The sequence below is a fragment of the Megalobrama amblycephala genome, linkage group LG4, assembly GCF_018812025.1.
Source record: "Megalobrama amblycephala isolate DHTTF-2021 linkage group LG4, ASM1881202v1, whole genome shotgun sequence".
Classification (NCBI taxonomy): Eukaryota; Metazoa; Chordata; class Actinopteri; order Cypriniformes; family Xenocyprididae; genus Megalobrama; species Megalobrama amblycephala.
The window spans coordinates 42,324,360-42,330,359 of NC_063047.1; the positions used below are offsets into that span (position 1 = coordinate 42,324,360).

General features: G+C 36.2%; 1 protein-coding gene across 2 annotated transcripts in view; it reads left to right on the forward strand.

Annotated features, from left to right (window-relative positions):
* The window catches only part of rgs3a (regulator of G protein signaling 3a), a 117,192-nt gene that overhangs the window by 71,464 nt on the left and 39,728 nt on the right, over nt 1-6,000 (forward strand). The gene's annotated exons all lie outside the window — the stretch shown is intronic.

Genomic DNA, 6,000 nt, shown 5'->3' on the forward strand with positions numbered 1-6,000 from the left:
CATTATATAACCCCACCTGTTCGAACCGCCTGCTCTAAGTGGGACTCGAACCCAGGTCTGCTGGCATGGGAGTTAATATAATTTATAGTGTGATATTAAAAACTACAGGATAAACAACATCAATTGTGATTTGTCAATGAATCAGTGTTTTGAGTCAATACTTTTACATGTATTGGTCAAATACTGAGAACAAAAAGAGAACTGTGGTTGAATTTTTAGCTAAAGTTGACTAAAACAAACCTGCAATCCATTCTATAGTGTTTACAATGCAAAAGGAGTACCATTCATTGCCATAGCAGGTATATATTAATGTACATTGGCATTACATGATACTGCCACAGAGGGCTACTATATGAAGTCCTTTAGAGATGGTTTTTAGTCAATGGTGACATTAATGCCACACAATAGATCTCAGAAAAATGGTGCTCTCGACAAATGTTTTGGTGCTGATTTCGATTAATTGAAAAAGAAAAAAAAAATCTCAGGGACAGGGGGACATGAAACGGACACCTCTGGATGATAGGAAGAGTGCATGATGGGAGGTCTGTGTTCTAGTAGCTACTAACGAAAGGTGTGTGTGATTGATTCAAGGAGAGTGAATGAGGTGAATGATTCAAAGTGAGTGAATGAGGTGAATGATTCAATGACTCACTCATGAAGTCTCTTGCTGCCGACGGGCGTAACAATGTAACTTGCACAAATGATCATTGAAAAAAATCCTTGCTGACAGCCTGTCTTGAACATACAAACACAGACAAGTGATACCAACAGTTTGGGATGCCATGTGACCAATCAAATTTTTAGGAAATATCAGTGGAGGAGAACTGTGTGCCATTAGATGCTTTTGATTTAATTTGCTCACTTACATCAGGTAAAACATCAGCGGGGTTACAACCTAAACCATGAATTATGTTACGTTTCCTTAAAGTGATTATTAATATATGGACTGTTAGGCAATGAATCCTCTGTAAACAGGGTGTTTTGAGGGTCACGGAGATGCCAAGAACTGACTTACGGATCATTCCTGTGACGAGCAACACAAATCATGTTTCTCCTCTGTCTCACACGGTGTACCCCGCTTCTTTTTGTAATGTCCATCCTTAGATCATCCGTCAGATCATCCATTGCCATGATCTGCAGCAGCCTGTTCAACATTTGTGAGATTTAGTCGGTTAGTTAGACAGTTTTGAGGTTAATTAATTTAATTTCTTGTCTCCAGATAAATAGTTTTGAAGTTAATTAATCTAATTTCATGTCTCTAGAAAATAGTGATCTACAACATTGTATTATGTTGAATATCAAAGTTTTTTTGTGTGTATTTGTTAATGATCCATTATATATATATATATAATATATATTGGTGGAGTAAAAAGCATTGTTCATTTTGAAGTGAATCTTCACTTTTCATTCAAATCTAAAGTCTGTAAATCATTCTATTTAAATAGTTGCTATTATGACATATCTTAAATTAAATATCTGGGCAACTAAATATACAGGTATTATAGTAAATGTTCATAAATGTTCATATAAAAGTCATAGAATAAATTTCCCTTTCAGATAGATCTCTTTTACTGGGATTCTGATTTGGTTGCCATTGGTTATTCAAGTATTCAAATTAATTGTCAAAAACACAATTTAAATAGAAAAGCTGATTAGCAATTTAAATTAATCACAGACAGACAGACAGACAGACAGACACACACACACACACACACACACACACACACACACACACACACACACACACACACACACACACAATTGGTCATCATCCTGAATGATTATCCTGAATTGAAAACTAAACTCTCATTGTTCTCATTTTATCTTCCCCATTTTACTATTAAAACCAAGTCATATCAAAATGTGCTTTTTTTGTTATTACTAACTCAGCTATTATTATTTATAATAATTATTAATAGTCACTTTTGCAGGCACTCTCTTGTCTTATACACGTCTCCAAGTATCTCAGACGGCTCATTAAAAATGAATGTCTCAACTAACGCAGTGGCTCATAACTCACTTCCAGCTTTGCAGTTCACTTAAGAAAATATGAAACAAAAGCCATAAAGTCAGCGCTCCAGTGACGACAGTCAACTCTCAGCAGTTTCTGTAGGCCTGAGTCTGGTGTTTAATGAGACTATAAATATCCTGAACGGGCACATGATCCTGTGTGTCTGCGCATGCATGTGGAGGAAATGTGTCTAAATGAATGCCTTCCTGGGAGAAGATGATGATTAGCAGTGGAGTACGGAGAAATTACAAGCAATTTCATTATGTCTCGAAAGACAACGCTTTTCTTATATTTATGGTCAACAAGGATATTTTTGGATATATACCTAGCATATAGATTTTTTTAATTTGTAAGATTATTTATTTGGTTTACTTGTCTTCATCCGCTCTTTCCTAGTAGCTGTAATTCTTTTATCATGCCATATATCCTCATCCTGGTGGAGGCGGCTCAGGATCAGTGTTTACACCAGGGACCGGCTGATGAGTCTCAGACAGTGTGTTTAATGGCCAGAGCCTGGAAATCCACAAGGAGTTGAGGAGGAGATATTTGGCATGTTGGACCGGAAGAGACGATGCCTAAAGAAACGAGGCTATAAACCGTATCTTCCATCTGTTTTCATGGGGAATGTGAGATCGCTTGCTAAGAGTAAGAGGATTTTATGAGGGTTGTTCTGTGTTTAAGTGGCAAAAATATTCTGTTTTTTCTTGTCATAGAAAAAACAAAACAAAAACAATATTATAATAGTTACATACTGGCTAGCTTTATTGACTTTAAGACGCTGTAGGAGCTGCACTGATTTATTCTCAGATTTTACAGTATTTAATACGATACAGATGAACTAATCTCATCTAGTATTATCTAACAACACATGGGTCAGAATATGATTTCAAATTAATATCTGCTAACACTTTACTTAAAGCCTTTACTGGATGCATAATGCATTATAAAAGTATTTTTAATTCATTAATGATGCCTTGTAATGCACATTATGTATAATCTCATTAATAATTGTTACCACAGTTATAATACTCATCTATTCATTGTAATGCATTAAAACATGACAAACAACCAGTTTCAGATGCAACAGGAATCTGCAAATATTATAATGCATTTTAACTTTGGTTGCAATTATTTATGAAAAGCTTTAATGCATTTAACATACATTATGAATACCTTATAATGCATAGTACATAAATTCTTCAAATAAAGTGTTATCGAAAATTTTTAAATCAGCTGTACTTGCAGCGGTGAAATGACATTATCAAAATATGACATAAAGCAATTGTTTGGCCTCAGAAGACTTGAAATGCAAAATGCTTATTAATAGTTAGCAAGGTAGTTGTTAAGTTTAAGATTATGGGATGTAGAATATGGTCTTGCAGAATAAGGCATTAATATGTGCTTTATAAGTACAGCCATTATAGTAATATGCATGATAAATGAGAATAAGTGAGAATTGAACTCTAACATAAAGTGTTTGAATTCATACACCAACATGTGTCATGATCACCAAATTATATTATATTATATATAATATTATCATTATATTTGTATACTTAATGTATACATTCAGTTAGTATAATTCAAATAATTACATTAGTTTAAGTAAATTTGTTTTAAACATAATTCTGCATATTTCAGTCTTATTTATTTTGCTGTTTTTGATGGCCAGTTCCTGGCAGTGTCCTTAATTTCAGCTCATCAAGTAGAAAAATACTTAATACTTCGAGCCTACAGGTTACAGCCTCAATCATGAGTAGTTTGTTTTGACCCACAGAGGGAGCTGTTGTCATGTTCTTCCACCGATTATTGTTCTGCAATCAACAAACGTGAGCAGAGACGGACTGAAAGACCTTCATAATGGTTTGAGCTTTAGTTTGAGCGACGTGACGAGATACTGTACTTTATCACAGTACCATTATTGTGGAGTTGTGTTTCATGTACTTCATTCACACTCTTTGATTCTGTCAAGACAACAAAAAAGATCTGCTCCTCAAAAGGAAAAGTGATGATAAAAGTGACTTTGTCTTTGATGCACCAGTTTGCTCAGCTGAAGAACAGTGTGTCCAGTGCATTGTTTGTCCTGCCGCACATCTCTCTACATTATTCAGCACATTACTGGAAAAGCTGCAGGAGTCAGTGGTTGAGGTTAAATCACTGCAGCCGTCAGTTGTCAGACGCAGGGTTATTTACTGCCGTGTGTTTTACCCCCGCTGTGGTTGCCATAGCAGAGCCGGTGCCAGTGTCACTGTACAGATACAGTGAGCCACTGATGCAGTTCAAGTGATTGTAGAAGAGTTAAACCCAGCGTGTAACAGCCAGTTACCGTAAGTTTTCGGGCTCTGTTGTCATGGTGTCAAAACTTCTGGCTGGCATGGCACTGTTTTATAAGTGTGACGAGGAGGATTTTTATTAGCTGTTTTTATAAATGTATAAGTTTGCTCCTTAAAGTTATAGTTCACCCAAAAATGAAAATTCTTATGTTAACCCTCTGCTGCTCTTCGAGTGGTGGTCAAAAATGACATTTTTTTAATATATACAGGTGCTGGTCATATAATTAGAATATCGTGAAAAAGTTAAAAATGAAACTTTCATTTATACTAGATTCCCCACATGTAAAGTAAAACATTTGAAAAGATTTTTTTTTTTTTTTTTTTTTATTTGTTGATTAGAGCGTACAGCTCATGAAAGTCCAAAATCCAGTATCTCGAAATATTAGAATATTTACATTTGAGTTTCATTAAATGACCATCCCTACAGTATAAATTCCGGGTATCTCTTGTTCTTTGAAACCACACTAATGGGGAAGACTGCTGACTTGGCAATGGTCCAGGAGACAATCATTGACAGCCTCCACAAAGAGCGTAAGTCACAGATGGTCATTACTGAATGGGGTGGCTGTTTACAGAGTGATGTATCAAAGCATATTAAATGCAAAGTTGACTAGAAGGAAGAAATTGGGTAGGCAAAGGTGCACAAGCAACAGGGATGACCACAAGCTTGAGAATACTGTCAAGTAAAGCCGATTCAAACACTTGGGAGAGCTTCACAATGAGTCAAATGAAGCCGGAGTCAGCGCATCAAGAGCCACCACACTCAGACATCTTCAGGAAAAGGACTACCAAGCCACTTCTGAAACAGAAACAACGTCAGAAGCATCTTACCTGGGCTAAGGAGAAAAAGAACTGGAAAGTGAACAGTGGTCGAAAGTCCTCTTTTCAGATAAAAGTAAATTTTGCATTTCATGTTGAAATCATGGTCCCAGAGTCTGAAGGAAGAGGCACAGAATCCAAGCTGCTTGAAGTCCAGTGGGAAGTTTCTGAAGTCAGTAATGATTTGGGGGGCCGTGACATCTGCTGGTGTTGGTCCATTGTGTTTTATCAAGTGCAAAGTCAATGCAGCCATCTTCCAGGAGATTTTGGAGCACTTTATGCTTCCATCTGCTGACAAGCTTTATGGAGAAGCTGATTTCCTTTTCCAGCAGGACTTTAGCACCTGCCCACAGTGCAAAAACCACTTCCAAGTGGTTTGCTGACCATGATATTACTGTGTTTTATTGGCCAGCCAACATGCCTGACCCCTGAATCTATGGGATATTTTCAAGAGAAAGAAACAGTCGATCCAACAATATACAGATGATCTGAAGGCTCAATAGTGCCTCAGCAGTGCCACAGGCTGATCACTTCCATGCCACACTTCACTGATGCTGTAATTTGTGCTAGGAGCAAGTCATTTGCTGTAATATGTGCTGCCGACCAAGTATTGAGTGTACAAATGAACATACTTTAAAGAACTTAACTTTTCTGTTTTGAAAATCCATTTTTTGATTGATCTTAGGAAATATTCTAATATTTTGAGATACTGGATTTTGGACTTTCATGAGCTGTACGCTCTAATCATCAAAATTAAAAAAAAAAAAAAAATTGAAATGTTTTACTTTACATGTAGGGAATCTAGAATATATGAAAGTTTCATTTTTAAAAATAATT